This window comes from Mercenaria mercenaria, chromosome 12, assembly GCF_021730395.1.
Source record: "Mercenaria mercenaria strain notata chromosome 12, MADL_Memer_1, whole genome shotgun sequence".
NCBI lineage: Eukaryota > Metazoa > Mollusca > Bivalvia > Venerida > Veneridae > Mercenaria > Mercenaria mercenaria.
Window position 1 is genome coordinate 20305208 of NC_069372.1, and position 20070 is coordinate 20325277.

Here is a 20070-nt window from a genome sequence, read left to right on the forward strand (position 1 = left end):
CAATAGGGAAAGCCACTTTCCAAGAAATCATGGGCATAATGCACGTTTTTTAGCTCGACTATTCATAGAATATTAGAGCTATTGGACTCGCCCGTGCGTCGGCGTCCCGATTTGGTTAAGTTTTTGTATGTAAGCTGGTATCTCAGTAACCACTTGTGGGAATGGATTGAAACTTCACACACTTATTCACTGTGATAAACTGACTTACATTGCACAGGTTCCATAACTCTATTTTGCTTTTTTTACAAAATTATGCCCCGTTTTCGACTAAGAAGTTTTTGGTTAAGTTTTTGTATGTAAGCTGGTATCTCAGTATCCACTTATGGGAATGGATTGAAACTTCACACAATTGTTCACTGTCATGATCTAACATGCACTGTGCAGGTTCCATAACTCTACTTTGCATTTTTTTTCAAAATTATGCCCCTTTTTCGACTTAGCAGTTTTTGGTTTAAGTTTATGTATGTAAGCTGTTATCTCAGTATCCACTCATGGGAATGGATTGAAACTTCACACACTTGTTCACTGTCATGATCTAACATGCACTGTACAGGTCCCATAACTCTACTTTGCATTTTTTCAAAATTATGTCCCTTTTTCGACCTTTTATTCATTCAATTGACAAGGCTGTTGAATAGTCGACCGTTGCTGTCCTCCGACAGCTCTTGTTTTTGTTCGTCTGGTTGGCAGACTGACCAACGTCATCTCATAATGCGTCTTATATCCTTTTTTATACACTATCGCAAGGCATATGAAGGCATATGTATGTTTTTGACAACCTAGAAAATGATGTTAGATGATCTTCAGCTTTTCCCGGAAGTAAAGAAAATGAAAATACACAGGCTAAACTTGAAAAACGTATGTCGCATTTGCATTGTTCAATAGCCATGGTTCACGTGCTAGGATCATCCCGTCTAAATGTTTGTTGTTTTCTTTGCTAATGAGGAGCCAATTTTCAGCACTTTTAAACGTTTTGAAAATACATGGGCTTTAGCACGACATGTCAGCTTTTCATCTTTAAAAAGTGCACTCTGAATAAACACAAATCCCACAGAACTTCGTCAAATCCTTCAAACGGTCCCCAGATGTCGGATATTTCCGTATTTGAGATATGCAAACCTAGACAGTTCAGAAATTATGTCGATTTTACGGAAGCGTGAAAGGGCCATCAGACGCTAATGCGTTTTATTTTATGCTGTCTGATGAAATATTGTGTTTTATTAGTGAGTTATAATCCATATCACTCACTGCATATCACTCACTGTAAATGCCGATCTACCTGTACATCGTGTATGAATTTTAAATTATTTGCTTAAAACAGGATGAAAATTGTAGTCGCACTTTGTTCTTTATAGTATATTTCTCGATTCAAATCATTTTACTTAATGAGAACTTCATAACGTTATGCCATCAAAAAAAAATAAAAAAAAATAATGGAACTTAATGTTGTGTTCGTCTTTCTAACCTCAACTCGTCTGACGTTAATCTGTTTAAGCGCGTCTGTTTCCCGCGCTGAAATTAAAATTTGTTGCAAAATGCACATCTCGACGTAATTGAGCATCAAATAAAAAGAAAATTTGTTTGTTTTCCGTGAATATGTAATATATCTCACCTCGAAGTGAGAACATTTTCACATTTTCACTCGCGCTACGCGCTGGTGAAAATATTTGATATTTTCTCACCTCTCGGTGAGATATATTCCATATTCACTCAAAACAAACAAATATCCACTATTTATTGCGTTACGGCCGCAGAAAGGATATAATATGATGGCGTTGGTCGTACTGTCAATTTACTTTTGAAATCAAACAATATCATGGAAAAAAGCTATCGTATAATTTGTTTCCGCACTGAACAAGTAATATAATTACTCCCCAAGTTTCCATTTCAGTCCATCAATCCGTTCGCAGGGATGTATGCGAACTGGTCATTCTGCAAAAAACTTAAATGTACTTTTGGACGTTATGACAAATAAAATGCTGGGGCTGTGATAAATTTGGACATGTATTAAGAAACTGTAAGAAAGATAGAACTTGACAAGGACCAATGAGACATGGACGTTCTTGAAAGACAGATTGCAAATGGGGCTGTACAAATTCAGGAAATCTAACCAATCCCTTGAAATTTGATTTTTTTTAAAGGAGGATTCTACACCAATAATCCTCTTTTAAAGAGGCAAATTTAGCCTTTTTATCTTTTTTTTCTCCTTTTTTACACAGAATGTGGAAATTTCCACCACGACAATATGTAAAATATCACAACGCTTTTATTCATTTTTTTTTTCATCTTTTTTTTTGCGAATGTGGAAATTTCCACACCACAAAAATGCTCAGGAATACACTTCTTAATGTTAATAAAATAACAACACATATAGTTGACATATAGATACATATTTATTGAGGGAATACAACAAGTAATAGCAAACATTGTGGAAATTTCCACACCTCGTCAAATGCATAATATAACAGGGTAAAATTTCAAAATATCAAAACATGGTAATTTCAACATTTTCTCTTTACAAACACTTGTCACAATCTTGGTGTGGAAATGTCCACATCAATCCATTATTCTGTAAAATATGAAACATAACAATGTTTAAAATCAATTTATAGAAATACTAAAAAATCTCATCACTTGCTCAAGTGTGGAAATTTCCACAATAAATATATTGTCTAAATGTTATCTCCTAAACTTTTTTTTAAACAGTCATCTTCCGCGATATATAACAAGCAGTATAGACTGGCATCAGTCGTTAGAGTCATTACCTGTAAAGCACTTGGCCATAAAATCCTGTCTGATACCACTTTCTCATAAAATTTACAATATCTCTAGCCTCTGTCTCTAACGACTGGACAAATGCGATCCTGAGCCGGACAAATTTCATACCCTCTGATAATCACTATCTCATTAGAAATCATTGCAGACACGTTCATGATGTAATGTAACCTTTGGCCGACTGCCCCAAGGGTTCAGTAAACAGGTGCTTTGCTTTTATGACTTGGTGAATAAGCCAGAGAGGGATCAATTTTCACTAATTGTAAAATATCCCAGTAAGTGTATATAAAATACAATTTAAATTTGAAATATATAGAAAATGTATTTATCAAAATAGTATCAATTTAATTCTGTTTATGAGTTGTTTGAATCCTTGATAAGAAAAAATGAGGGAAGAGATTTGAAATTGAAAGAAAAAAACATTTTGAAATATTTTTTCAAGATACCTTCAAATCATTTTGTGAATGAATTAAAAACAATTTATTCAATATACCTTCTAAGACTTTTTATTAATTTATATTAGAGGATAGATTAATATCTGCTATAAATCACAAAAATTATTTTCTTATCTATAGTCCCTGTAATTTCATATCTGATTGCAGATTCATGTTAATTAGACTTTAGTGGTCTCTGTCAACGGCATGGTGCAATGTATTACATCAATTATGATTCTGTTTAGATACAAAGTGAAGACATGCTGTGCACCAGGGTGCTAAGTAACAAAATGTAACATATGGCTTGAAAACTGACCAACAATAATTCTAATATATATAGACATGTACATGTAGTTGGCAACTTCAGAAAATCATATCAGTCTGAAAGTTTATATGTGCAGAATTGTTTTTCGATCATAGCTGAAATTAAGCCTATTTAATGATAAATTTAAAAGTGGTTGAAGGGATGTGATTTTAACTTTTTCATGAAGATTTTGTATGTAATATGGAAGAAGCAATAGCATATGGACTACAACAACTAGGATATACAAATATTCGTGAAAATCAGAAAGAAGTAGTAGAAGGCTATTTATCTGGAAAGGATGTATTTTTTTGTTCCCCAACTGGCAGCGGAAAATCCTTAACATTCGAAATTGCACCATTTGTGCAAAGCTACCAACGGGATAGTAAAATTCTGCCTGAAATATGTTGCATTGTTGTGTCACCTCTTGTGTCTTTAATGAAGTCGCAGGAGAAAAGTCTTCTGTCCAGAGGAATAAAGGCACTCTAACCATCAGGTCCTTAGTGATGTGTTGAAGGGACAGTACAGCATTTTACTCAGCAGTCCTGAGAGCATATTGGGACATTATAGAAATATTGTATCTGAACTTGCAAAGAAAAATCTACTTGGTTCAGTTTTTATTGATGAAGCTCATTACATCAAGAAATTGTAAGTATATAATTATAACTCATATCATTGAATATATATTTTTAGAAGTAAAACAATGATATTATAAAGGGCGTGTTTCCAACTAGAAAAGTAAAGATGAAAAGTATGTCATATTACATGCTGATATACTGACATAATACTGCTACATAATTGGTTAATTCTTTTTTTGAATTGAAAACAAAAAACACAGGTCAATACACTACAAGTTCTCTAATTTTCATATTTTGAAAGAAACTAAACATTTCTTCTTACATTTTTATAACCATTTGTACAATAATTATTCAACTGATGTAATGTAAAACACATATCAAGTATGGAAGTAGCATAACCCTATCATTTTATACAAAAATGTATGAAAAATGCAAATATCCACAGAATGTCATACACTTACCTCACCTTTAATATTCAAAAAACTTTTTTTCAATCTTTACAAGACGAGATAAAAATGTGAAAACCGTAAATATATATTTCTAGTTTCATTTTTCTTGCACTGATTAAAAACTGTAATAAGCTACATTTTTCAAGTTAGTAAGGTTATACTGTCTATTTTTCCAAACGCTCAAAGTATTCGTGGTGTCGGTTTTTAAATAATGATGAAAATGGTACTTCCGGTCTGAGTAACATGCTAAAGTATTAACATACACAAAGCATAAACATTCTTATAATGCTTATTTTTCCTGATGTAAATCGAAATGTTTTAAGAGAACAATGTAACTGAATTAAAATAATGTATAATTAGTAATTTTTTCAATGTAAAATATTTGTACCAAAAATATTTGTACCAAGAACATTTTCGCAACTCAGGAAATTTCCACGTCAACCCATTACTCCGTAAAATATTAAACAAAACAATGTTCAAAATCAATTTATACTTAGAAAATTTATCACTAGTACAAGTGTGGAAGTTTCCACAATACATATATTGTCTAAATGTTTCTCTCATAAACGTGGAAATTTCCACGTTTTCAAAGAGTCATTTTTGGCAGAATATAACAAGCAATAGCGGACATTGTGGAAATTTCAACACCTCGTAAAATGCAGAATAAAATAGGGTAAAATTTCAAAATATCAAAACATGGTAATTTCAACATTTTCCCTTTACAAACACTTCTCACAACCAACCCAAATTATTTCGAAAAATGTGAAACAATAAAGTTTAAAATACAATTACACCAAGAAAATTCATTACTTTTACAAGTGTGGAAACTTTCCACGATGCATCCATTATTCTGTAAAATATGAAACATAACAATGTTTAAAATCAATGTATAGATCTACTAAAAAATATCATCACTTGTTGAAGTGTGAAAATTTCCACAATAAATATATTGTCTAAATGTTTCCTCCTAAACGTTTTCAAACAGTCATCTTCCGCGAAATATAGCAAGCAGTAAAGAATATTGTTGAAATTTCCACACCTAGTAAATGCATAAATGCAAAATAACAAAACGTGGTAGATTCAAAATTTACCCTTTATAAACATTTGTAACAATCTTGGTGCGGAAATTTCCACGTCAACCCATTACTCCGTATTATAAAACAAAACAATGCTTAAAATCAAATTACACTAAGAAATATTTTCATTTGTACAAGTGTGGAAATTTCCACAATACATATATTGTCTAAATGTTTCTCTCATAAACGTGGTTTTTAAAGACTTATTTTTGGCGGAATATAACAAGCAATAGCGAACATTGTGGAAATTTCCACACCAAGTAAAATGCAGAATAAACTACGGTAAAATTTCAAAACATCAAAACATGATAATTTCAACATTTTCCCTTTACAAACACTTGTCACAATCTCGGTGTGGAAATTTCCACACCAACCCAAATTATTTCGGAAAATGTGAACAATAAAGTTTAAAATAAAATTACACCAAGAAAATTCATTACTTTTACAAGTGTGGAAATTTCCACGATACATATATTATCCTAATGCTTTTCGCCTATACGTGTAAATTTCCACGATTTCAAAGGATCTTACTTGGCGGAATATAATATGCAAATAGCGAACATTGTGTATAATTGTTTTAAAATTTGGCCTGCTGTTTGTGACAAGAACATTTTTAAAGTTTCCAATATATACACTAGCACCTGTATTTTCATATGAAATTTTTTGGCCAATTATGAAACAGTTATAATATAAGTTATTTATAGTAACAATAAAGGGAAGTTAATCCTTAATTTTATATAATAGAAGTCCACAAAAAACTCGTTACTAGGTAGAGATAGGTAAAAATACACCTAAAAATTGGATGTAACATGCATGTTGTACCACAGAAAAGTGGTCTCCATTTTTCCCTATGGCCAGTAATAAAACAGTTACAGTATAACCTATTTAAATAAAAAACAAAGGGAAGTAATTCTAAAACCAAGGGTGCCACATGGAGATGAACATTTGTGCAAAGTTACATAAAAATCCCTCCATGCATGAAGAAGAAATGTTCTTGACATAGTCATTCTTGAATTTGACCTCTTAGTGTGACCTTGACCTTAGACCTAGGGACCTGGTTCTTGCGCATGGCACACAGTCTCATAACGGTGAACATTTGTGCCAAGTTACATCAGAATCCTTCTATGCATGAAGAAGAAATGCTCCAGACAGTCATTCTTGAATTTGACCTTTGACCTCTAAGTGTGACCTTGACCTTAGACCTAGTTCTTGCGTACGACATTCTGTCTCATGATGTTACATCACAATCCCTCCATGCATGAAGAAGAAATGCTCCGGACAAAGTTTGTGGACGCACAGGGGCAGTAACTCTGGAACTCATTTTGGGATATGGCTGGTTCAAGAAAGGAGTCAAGATCTTATAGTGATACAAGTTGTGTGCAAGTTTCGTTAAAATCAAATCATAAATGAAACCATTATCGTGCAGACAAGACCAAAATAGCAAATTTTGCACTTTCAGGGGCAGTGACTCTGAACCCCATGGTAAGATATGGCTGATTGAAAAAAAAGGACCCGAGATCTTATAGTGATAAAAGTTGTGTGCACGTTTAGTTTAAATCAAATCACAAATGAAACCACTATCGTGCAGACAAGACCAAAATTGCCAATTGTTGTTCTTTCAGGGCCATAACTCTGGAACCAATGGTGGGATATGGCTGATTCAAGAAAGGATCCGTGATCTTATGGTAATACAAGTTGTGTGCAAGATTGGTTGAAATCAAATCATAAATGAAGACACTATCGTGCAGACAAGACCAAAATAGCCAAGTTTTGCACTTTCGGGGGCCGTAACTCTGGAACCCATGATGAGATGGGATTATTCAAAAAAGGAACCGAGATCTTATAGTGATACAAGTTGTGTGCAAGTTTGGTTAAAATCAAGTCATAAATGAATCCACTATCGTGCAGACAAGACAACTTTTGCTCTTTCAAGGGCCATAACTCTGGAACCCATGGTGGATTCAAGAAAGAAACCAAGATCTTATGGTGATACAACTTATGTGCAAGTTTGGTTAAAATCAAATCATAAATGAAACCACTATCGTGCAGACAAGTAATTGTTGACAAACCGTTTGAAACGCAAGACGGACATCAAGTGGTCACAAAAGCTCACCTTGAACTAAAAAGCGAGCTAAAAAGTATTCAGAAACATTGAGAGAAGGTACATTTAAATAATTTATTACTTCCTGAGCATAAATATTAAATTTTCCATATTATAACCAAATACTATAATTTTTCTCAGCACAATGTACTTATCTAAATATGGAACAACATTTACTTATAAAACATTGCCTCATTTGTAAACTTATACAACATTTACATAAATAAATACAAATAAGATAAAACTCTCAAGATGATTAAACATACAAATAATGTAGCAACATTTTTGTAAGTCATTTTACTTAGCTCTTATCGAAGCGAAATATAAAAGAAACTCGGGATACCAACCATGATGAACAACGAGTAAAAGGAATAATGTAACCACATTTTTGTAAAAGTCACTTTCTGAGACCGTACTAAGCCGACATAAAAGAGAAACTCGTGCTAACAATCAGAATCAAAGAGTAACCAAAATATCCAATAATACAGTACAACCCCTTAAAATAAAATTAAAGCTACTGAAGTATCATAATTACAAAAAAGAGGCCCAAATGGGCCTAAGTCACCTGAAGTGGACCTTAGCCATCTGACCTTCAAGATAGTCAATTGAACTACAAAACAAGCAAAAACCTTGCTAAGATTGGCCACTTTTATATCAATTCAAAACACTATACAAACATATTTCAGGTACTTTCATATTTAATATCCTATCTAAATAGACCTAAAATATTGACAGAAAAATTTTAACTGAAACCAGAATTTTATCCTTAAGAGTTTTTAATGTAAATCAGGTATTAAAACATAGGTCTTAAAATTATCTCTAAAATGCGTACCGAGTCCTGGTATATAATTAGTTATCTTAAAATTAACAATTTAACATACATCTTATTATGTACATGCAATAATATTAGGTTATTCAATATTGTTCTGTACAATACGGAAATATATATTTGGATAATATTAACCTATTTGATAAAGTGCTAGGCAAGTCTAATATGTTTCTAAGATGGATACAGTCCAAATATTTCCCATTATCTACAGGATAATGTGAACTTACTGTTCACCCATTACCTTTTTTTCTCATTTGAAAAGGACAATCTGATGAACACAATGTTTTTGAAAGAATACAGAAATATTGGGTCAATCATCTACTGATGTTGATATTTATGCCTTCCTTTATCAAAAGTATCAGTCAAAAGTGTTATCATTTAATCAACAAGGAGAGTTTTGTATCCTCCAGTATGGAATCCAGTGTCTCAATGGTACAAATGTGAATAGAAGAGATAAATAGGTATAGGATTATAACTTACTATATCAGAAGAAAAATATCTTAAAACTCTATAACACTTGAGTTTTTATAAAACAGGTATACTCCCTATGATGGGTTGTCCCATTTTCAGTCCTTTTAACACTATAACCTTTACCTTTGACACACTAATTCCTAGAATAATAGCGGTCATCTACTTCATAAGCCTAATCATGCTATCAAGTGAGAAGATACTGAGTCAAGCGGTGCTCAAATGTTTTCAAAGTTTACATCCCCGTGACCTTGACCTTTGACTAACTGATCTCAAATACAATAGTGATCATCCACTTTATAAACCAAATTATTGTTTAGTGGTTCTAGGTCAAGTGGTTCCCGAGTTACTGTGCAGAAATAAGTCTTCAATGTTCAGGTCCCTGTGACCTTGACGTTTGATCTATAAATCCCCAAAACAATAGGGGTCATCTATTGCAAAAGTCCAATTATGCTATAAAGTTTGAAAGTTCTGGGTCAATCACTTTAAGTTACTGAACAGAAATTGTTTTCAAGTTTCAGGCCCCTTTGACCTTGACGTTTGACTTGCTTTCCTCAAAACTATAAGAATTCATTTACTTGACGAGTTCAACTAGAACTGTCACAGGAGTAACATATACCCCCACAATACGGTCTTGTCACAGAAGAATGGCAACCATAAGAAATTTTAAAAATGGCACATATAAGTAATACTAGTATGAGGGATGATGTAAATATAAAAATCTTTAATATTAGAGATACACTAAAATAAATACAAAAAGTGTCTTACCGACACATGTTACCACAGAAAAATGTATTTACTTTTTACATAGGACTAATAATGAAAAGGTACCCAAAATCTAAAAACAGAATTTCTAAAAATAGACTAGGGGAAGAAGTAATTCAGTACAAAAAAAAGTTTTTAAAAAAAAAGAGCTCATTCTACTTTAGGGGCTCTAAGCCAATTCCGAATGATATAGTGGAAATTAAGTTAATCAAACATTAAACTTATAATTACTAAAATTAGAAAGGGGCATAATTCATGAAAAATTGGGATCAGAGTTATGCACCTTGTGTCACATGATGTGCGTGATAAGGTGGAAAATCAATTTTAAGTTTGAATCAAATCCATTTAGTAATAACTGAGATATAGTGAAACGCGACGCGACGCGACGGGACGGGACAAAACTGACTCTTATATAGACCCTCCCATGTATGGTGGGGGTATAATTATGCTATCAAGTTCGAAGGTTTCAGGTCAAGTGGTTCTCCAGTTATGTAGTGAAAACGGTTTTCAAGGTGCAGGCCACTGTGACATTGACCTTTGACTTACTGACTCCAAAAACAATACGGAACATCTACTTTATAAGCCCAATCACTATACCTAATTTGAATGTTCAGTGTCAAATAGTTCTCAAGTTATTGAGCAAAAATTGTTCGCTCTACTTCAAAATGGTAGGCAAATTATGCTATGACAAATTGTGCAGAATTTCTATATACAAACAGACACCCTATGTGTTGCCTCAGCAGAACTTCCCATAGAACATTTACTTGTTGTACAATTGCATCAACAGTTATTATAAAATAAAGCAAGTGAAATAAAAACAGAAACAAAGCAGTGAAAGAAATAAAGTGTACAAGATAAAAGAAGATTATCAACCAGATATACAAATTAATTAGTGTAGTCTGTTTAAAGGAAAACATCCAACACATGTCAGAAAATTGTATACTTACAAAATAAATGTAACAGGAAATCATTACTCTAGTTTGATTAAAATTGGAAAACGTAAATACAGATCACTTGTTGATACGGGTACTGGGATTTTCTTGGTGCATCGCAGTGTTTATGACATATTAAAGGTTGAACCTAAGTTACACAAACATTCAAAAAAAATAACGAAGTATGCTAAGAACTAGGGGTCATTGCCATCCACAGATGACGAGATTGTTACAGATATCTAGAAAGTGTTCTCTTTCTGCTAATGATCCTGGTTTGGTGAAGATTAAACTGTGATCGTTATTAAAAAGTGATCGATCGTTAGAACTCTATTGAAATTCGGCTTTAGTGAGCTCGGATTAAGATGATATACCCACAACACGTAGATCATCGATGTTTATATTTTCTGCACATGACATTATGATTACTTTGATCTTGCTATAAGTCAAATCTGTCATCCTAAAAGTGAAGGAAAATGTGCAGATTGTTTTGGCAGAACATGCCCAAACAATTATCCACAAGGTAAGAAACACCTCTAAATAACTTCTACATGATTTTGATTTTTTCCAGTAATGAGAAAGTATCAACTGATCATAGTAATGTTAAATCTTTCGCTATTCCTTACCACACATACGTCTACAAACTCTTGAATTGCCCGGAAGTAAACACAATATTGGAAGAAATAACAATGACAATAACACAGACAAAGTTACTATCCAGCTTATAGTGACAGAAGATAGTTCAAAACCACGCATATTAAATATGCTTCGATTATGTTTTGACAAGTTTACTACGTTATTTGTTAATTGATGTTGATTAAAATTACTGAAATTGAGTAACTTTTAAAACGTTTTTGGCGCATGGTAACATAATGACTTTTAGAGGTTTTTAAGTGCGAGTATTTACTTTGGTGTTTTTTCTTTAACTGATCCAATTAATTAGTTTATTAAACACGTATCTTATTTCAGCCCAATTCACATGCCCAAATGGGGCCCATATGGGCTGTATCTGGGCAAATGTACCATATGGGACTTATATTGTAAGTAATTTCCACATCGAACGATATGATATGCCAATGTGTTTGTACATTGTATGTGTCTATCATGTCGCTACTTATTTTGTATTTGTTACAAATGTTATAATGATATGATAATGAAAGTATTCAGTCGTTGTAAGGATTTCGTCTACACCTAATACTTTCAAATAATTTCATTGTTTACCTTTCAAACGGTGTGCGTCATAACTCCGAAAAAGAAACAAATTCAGTATTGTCTGTTACTTCAGTTAATACAAATATTTTCAGGATACAAATATTGCCGATACAGTGTGATGTCCTGATTGTAAACATGTTTGCTTGCAGTACTGTACAAACATTTGCGACTTTCGTAAAAAAGACTGTTAGCAACTGACTAATTTATTAAATATCGGGTTTCCCTTGCTCCAGTAGTATTTTTTTCATAATTATGACCCGCAAACGAAATTTAAAGGACGGCGTACATGCATGTGGTCTGTCTTTCCGGTCTGTTTGTATGCGTGTCCTCATAAAATGTGGTCCTGCAATTACTTGAATTTGTAATAATTGCAATTATTGAATACTATTACACATAGGCAATATATAGGTAATGCCTGTCCTCTTCTTTTTCATAAAATTTCTTTAAAGTCAATGTTACACTTGGCACAAATGTTTACCATCATGAGACAATGTGTCGCGCACAAGACACAGTTCCCTTGCTTCTAGTTCAGGGTCACACTTGCAGGTCAAATAACAAAAGTAGGGTTGTTTCATTGTTCGTGTCCTGGCCATAACGTCTTAATGCATGAAGGGATTATGAAATAACTTGTTAAAAATTTTAAGCATTAGTCGATGTGTAGCGCATAAGACACAGGGGACCGTCTTATCAAATATAGTACGAATACAATTGAGCGTAGGTCAAAATTGTGATATTTGTTTTCTTGGAATATGGACACATTATTTAGAAAGCATACTACCTGCCCATAGGCCTACACATAAAATCTTGAACACATGAAACAGGTAACATGTTTTGTTACTGGTATCAGCAAGAGTGTTCAGACAAAATGTTCGTCTATGTGTGTGTGAAGTTTAAGAGAGGTAGGGGCAATAGTTTTCAAAAAGCCTTACTACTTGAGTGCAAGAATGAGATCGGTAGGTCAAAGGTCAGGGCTACTAAAAGGTCAAATCTGTCCGTCGTACGGTATTTTGTGTTCAGAGCATAACTTGTTAGCAAATCCAGATGATTTGGGGAGTACAAAAAGTCAATTACGTCCCCTCACAAAACACACACAAGCTCATACATTAAATGCCTAACTCACCCAACCCATCCAACCTACCCCCAAGCCCATACAAAATGGAAAATAAATCGTAATTTCACTTTTAGTATTTCTAGCCTTAGTATTCCATCACAGCCGCCAACCCCATGCGCACCTCCACCTCCGACGTTCACACTTATAAATTCTACTTCCTCCTCCACTAATTTAGCGCTTTGGATTTATATTGGAATGCTTTGTAAAGCTCTCGTTGGGTTTCTTTGCTCCTATTATAAACAAAATATATAACATTGAACTACATGTATTTAGACATAAACTGCGTGCATAAAATTTAGAGTGAAAAAATATAACTCAGAATAGACCGATGCGCCATGCAACTTGCCAAATGACAAAACTTTAATGCTTACTTTAATACCAAATACTTAATGCTAAAATGCCAAATGCTTAATGCTAAATGCTGCATACCAAATGCTATATACCATGTACTAAATATGCTAAATGAAAAAATGCTAATGATACAGTAACAAAAACCAATGACTATTTAAAGGATGAATTCATACAATGATAATTTCAGCTCTTGATCTGTATAAAAAAAGACATATAAGCGTTTTCCATTTTAGTAACACTAAATTGCGGGCTGCGGGCTGCGGGTTGCTATAATGGAAAACCCGTAGCCCGCAACTCGCAAAATATACGGAGTCGCATGCTAATTATTTTTCTATTAACCCGAGTTAAACGGTAGCCAATACTGCAATATCAGTGGAAAAAATCCAACACTAAATATGCAATATCACAAAATCAGCTAGATAAATATCTTATATTTATCTGATTTGCCTTTACATCAATTTAATACCTAAAGCAATACGAAAAAAAAGATATTTTTAAATAATAACTGTGTCTGATGAACTTATACATAACTTATACGATGATAACTGATTATTATATTGACTCACTTGGTACTGTCCTCACTTTTATTCTGCATGCAGCTTCTCTCTTACTCTACACAAAATAATTTCATATACATCAACACATGGTATTGGGTGAAAATGTTATTTGGGAAAGGAATGCTAAATTGCTCTTGTTTATTTTAAACTAAATGCAGTTGAAATAATTCATGTAATGAAACAATAAACTTTTAAATTGATTTTGGTATCTAGAATGGGACTGAAAGGTTCTCATAATAAATTTGTCAACTAAATTTGAAAATTGTCTAATGTTAAGTAAAAAAAATGTTAATTTTGGATGTGGATAGCCTATTCTGGCGCTCAACGGATGTTATATTTCACTTTTGCACTTACTATTTTAACAATTGGCAAGTAGCTTAGTGCACCGGCCGTCCATAGACTATTTAAGGTACAAGGGAACACTTGGATTCGAACATTTTCGGCACGGCCAGGCTTACATGAAGTATATTTCACTTCCCTAATGTACAGAATCAGGATGCCGAGTTCATAATTTGTGTCCATGCTTTGTGCTTTTAATTAATGACAAAATCAGGACTCTCATACAAGAATACGGAAAGTTACCAAAACGAAAGTTGTATTCAACCCATTAAAAAAAAAACCAAAAAAAAAAAAAACAACAAAAAACGTCAAAATAATCAATTTTGCACTTTTGGAGAGCCTGCAATATGATCCCTTTGAAGGAACAATGTTCATTTTTTGCATGTATCAATTTAATATGCCCTACCAAACTTCAGGATATGAATGGAATGTCAGCCTAACCATCTTGTGTTTTTTCCCCACAAAATAGCAAAAATGTACCTCTTCAATGATTTTTGAATTTCCCTCATCATCGATTCATACAAAGCTGGAAGCACTTAGTTTCACAACTGACAACATTTGAAATCCGATAACTTGAATCAGAATTTTACATGTATTAGCTTTTTAAATTTCTAAAGAATTAACAATAATTATCTCTCACTGTAATTTACGGACGTCCAAAATCACTAAATTCTAAATATTACCAATATTTACGGGGCCAAATTCGAAGTGTACACGGCCCTGTGCACCCTGCTACTTTCAGACGTGTTTGAGTTTGTCATATTTTGCGATCAAGTTTAATTGAGTGAGTATATTTTATTGGTAATTTGGAAAAGCCACACTGTTATGTCTACATGTTTTTACAAATTCTCATGAGACTTTAGTTGTTCTACCAAATCAAAGTTGTATAGTATTTTATATAATGGTTCATTTTTGTATGTACATGTATTTGAAAACGAGAGTAGGATTTAGCCTTAATTTAGATTTGCTTCCTAAGACTTTGTTTCAAAATAACACGCGCAGTTCCAGTATCTCTCGAACTCATTACCAAAATGACTGACACTAATTAAAGCTGTCTATGTTAATGTACCAGTCCTACTTTCGTTTTCCTTTTTATGTTGACCTCAAAACTTTGGGTCAAATCAGCAATATTTAGCGGTTCTTTGGTGTTTTATTTGTTGTTGTTGTTTGTTAAATATCATTATTAAAACCATGTTTTTGAACAATTATGTGCGTTGGCAAGTAACAAAGTAACTGGATTTCATACAATATATGTCTATATATCTACTAGTTTCATCGGATGTAAAAGTCATGTACTAGATTATGACACGAAATGCAAGGATGATTTAGCTGTAAGCGGGAGGGGTTTCTTGGCAGTATTCAAACGAGCAATTTCTACGCGCGGCATTGGCAAAATAGAAATTATCTTTCCAATGTGTGGTATTTTCAAACAGTACACTGTATCATTTGGATTAGATGATGATGATGATGTTGATGATGGTGTGTGTATGTGTGTGTGTGTATGTGTGCGTGCGTGCGTGTGCGTGTGCGTGTGCATGTGTTAAAGAGAGGTTGCCTTCGGGCGTTCATGAGCCTGACAACCCGCCCGCTTAGCTCAGTAGGGAGAGCGCATCTCTACTGATCTCGGGGTCGTGAGTTTGATCCCCGGATTGGGCGAATGTTCTCATGAGAAGTATTGGGTGGTGATCTTTTTTTTTGTTTGTTTTGGGTTTAACGCCGTTTTTCAACAGTATTTCAGTTATGTAACGGCGGACAGTTAACCTAACCAGTGTTCCTGGATTCTGTTTCAGTACAAACCTGTTCTCCGCAAGTAACTGCCAACTTTCCCACATGAATTATCAGAGGTGGGGGACGAATGATTTCAGACACAATGTCTTTTATCAAATTGTCAGGGAGAACATACGCCCCGCCCGAGGATCGAACTCGCGACCTCGCGATCCGTAGACCAACGCTCTCCCTACTTTGTTTGTTTGTTTGTTTTGGGTTTAACGCATCTTTTTCAACAGTATTGTAGTCATGTAACGGCGGGCAGTTAACCTAACCAGTGTTCCTGGATTCTGTACCAGTACAAACCTGTTCTCCGCAAGTAACTGCCAACTTTCCGACATGTATGAATCAGCGGTGGAGGACTAATGATTTCAGACACAATGTCGTTTATCAAATAGTCACCGAGAACATACGCCCAGCCCGAGGATCGAACTCACGACCCCGCGATCCGTAGACCGACGCTCTCCCTACTGAGCTAAGTTTTAGTAACATGATATGGCAATCTGGCACCTATGGGTGCCAGATCACTATCCAGGGTACCATAATTATTTTTTACAGTAGAAAATAAGAAAAGGTACTTTCTTTCGTAAAAGGAACGGAGTTGCCCTTAAAAGGGCCGTTGTTTTTTTGAGTAGCATCTCTACTCAGTGGTGCTATCAGCGGGGGCCCTTTGGATGTAGGGGTGAACCTTAACAACCCTGGCGAAGCGTCGGCCCATGTATCTTTCCTCCATTCTCTGCCTTTCTGCCCGTCTCAACTGTTCTCTTTCTCTTAAGGATCGGATGATCCTTAACGCCTCATTCGTTCTTCGTTGGGTCTCCCTCCATCTCTCTTCTTCTCTCCTAAGCGTATCGAGAATACTGTTTTGAAGAACAGCAGCTCTAGCTTCGAGTTGTTGCAGCTCTTCAACTTGCTCGGCAATGGACTCCATTGTGAACGAATAATGGAATGTAGGTCAACGTACTTGCTTATATGGGGATTGCGCGGACCGGATAGAGAATCAATATATTAGCCAGTGAGATTTGATCTTACACGGAGGACCAACATCTACATGGCTAAGTTGAAAAAAGACCAGGACTACTGGTCTTTTTGAGGGATGAGTTTATGGCATATTTACTATTACCCCTAGTTAGGGAAAAAATAACAAAACAAAATATTTTGTGTACACATTTTTTTATTGAACAAGTAACTGTATTAACAAAGAACATTAAGGGTACAAATAATCATGGTCTAACACATACAATTTAAACAAAGCTAAAGCAAGTTTATCTGACTGATCATCTGTACAACACTGACAATGTTCAGGTTTAGCTAGTGATCTAGCTTTTGCATACAAGTGTCCATAGAATTGTTTAAACCAAGTTCCTACATCTTTGTTATTGAGATGCCAATCTTGGCTCTAAACGAAATTTGATAGCCAACATAGTCTCTAAATTATATCCTCTGGATAAAGCATCCAGAGCAAATATGCAGTAAACACCACACCTGGCACTGCTTCCACTTTGAAGGCGTATGTTATTCCTACTCAATCTTCGGTTATTGTTGTCCATGAAGGGTCAAATAGCTTCTTCTAAGGGTGGTAATCCATAAGAGTCAAAGTAGATGGCTGTATTTTCTATGAAGTAAAAAGTCACCCAATGTTCTCTAGGTTGATCTGAGTCGTATGTGTTCACTATGTAACCTTTCACGTGACAGGGTTTCTGCTCAGGTAGATGATCCTTGGGACACACTTCTCCATTGAGTGTTTTCAATATAAACGATTTATCAAAGATGTATTGAGGTTCATGGGTATTCATGATTCCAGGCGTCTTTCACTCGATCAGCCCATATGCTAGTCCAGCTTTCCCGTGGATCTGATTGATGACGGGTTAACTTCTGACATATCTACCCACATATGTAGGGCTTGTACTTTCTCACTGCCATGCACGTCCATGAGCTCTAGTTTTGAATACCATTTTTCCATGACATTGTAGAGATTCAGTTGATTAAGAGCTTTTTCAATGTACAACTCCACCCACTCGTCCGTAGATGTGAACAAACACAGTTGATGCTGTAATTGACTGGGATAATCCACTTGACATCCATTACAGTTCTTATGTACTTCATCGAAGATGAATGTTTGAAGTTCTTCCACAACACAGTCGTTTAAGGTGTCTCGCATATTCTTCAGTTTTCCTTTAAATATCGGTTTGTAATATTTCACTTTCTCAGCATCTTCTCTGAGCTTTCAGGCAAAGGCATGACCATCCATGTTTAATAATCTGTCACGACTTCTCTCAACCCGTTGATTTCAATTTGATTGTCGAATTCTGCGTACACTATCACGTTCACGACGGTAGGAAGTTGTTGTGCAAACTGAAGAGTTATCCTCAGGTTCTCCGCTTTTATAGGGTGAAGCGGATCCTCGATCTGCGGTGAGATAAAATTCCCCAGAGAGTGTACCCACTTTTATATTCCGTCAGAGTCAATCCAATCGACCGGTTAAGTCCAAGAGCTCATGTTGCCTTGTAGGGCGACATGTAGGATCGCATACATTCTCCATTTTCAAAATCAGGTTGAAAGGCTTTGTTGTGAATGGTTTTCCCGTCGATACTGACTTCTAGTTTAGACAAATGGAAATGTATGGAATCAAACGGATTGGTGCGGTGGTCTCCATTCATATCTGCATTTTTCACCATACCAATGATGAGTCGTTTTGGAAGCTGTCCAAGAAAAAAATGATCACCAATTTTAGATATCTGTCCATCGGGGATCGTAAATATTTTCACTACAGTGCGTCGTACCGGGATCTTCATGTTATGCTGACTAATGGCCTGATTCAAATCGTGGACCACCACAGGAGGTATTTCAACCGTTCTCACGTTGAATCCCACTTGCTGGGTATCAACTTTTCCTTCGTCAGTGCTTATGAGACAGAAGTTGTTGGAGGCTCTGTTTAACTTGAGGGGTATTTCAATTCCATTGGGGAGGAATTTCTATTGTAGGAATAAATCCAGATGTAGTCTTCCAATGACTTTACATGGTTTGCTTTAGACAATACGAGCTCTGCGGCGTTTCAATCCATCATTACTTCCAGTTCGTACATTATCCTGCATATGCGTAGCTGTATCTTTATCCCAGAGTTCAAGAGCTCGCAGTTGTGTGTCTTTACATTCTTTGTTGTAGGACAGGAGATTTTTAATGTAGGCTCTGTACGGATAGGTGTTGAGTTGCCCGAAATCAGTTTATTGTTCAAATACAAATCAATTCTACTAAACATACTGTGAAAAAAAGTATTGACCACAGAAGTTTCAGTGGCAATCTCCATATCTGATCCATCAGCCTTGAGCACTCTGAATTTAATGTACAAATAGGACTGATTTAAATCAGTCCATTTTTCCGTTTATGGAGGAATAATAAATTCGATGGGTGCTGAATTTTTCAAAGCCGAAATCGGGTAATGTTCCGTCCATTGTCCATCTTGCATGGCTGACATGGTTGGAGGTACAGCAGAAACATCAAGTTGCATTTTGCTACACTCGCAAGAACCGTGTTGCATCATATTTTCAGTCGAAAATATCAAGATGTCTAGAATGTCTGAATCTTTTGTGACTACGTCTCAACGTCCTTACTCGACGAGGTTTAGATAAAGACTGACAACAAGACTTTGGTTTTGAACCTTTTATACTTTTGATCAAAGATTCTCCCATTGATAAAACTGCAGCCTTCCCAGTAGACTTAAACGCCCTTTTCCACGGGACTTTGGCACTTATTTTAGACTTTTCCCTATCATGATATCCTTGGCTGCAAGTATACCTTGTTTTAACTCTTCACCTTTGACTGCCTTGAATGCTGATTTAACCAAGGGTGTTACCAAAGAAAATCATAAGTAAAGTCGTGATTTCTTTCGAAAATGCAACTTCACCATAGACTTGCCTCCAACAAACTGAATGGTTTGTCCAGTGTCACCCCTTATACATGTATTTATACCTATTTCATCAAAACTGGATTCGGAGATTGGGACGTAATGCGAATTGACAAATTCTTCG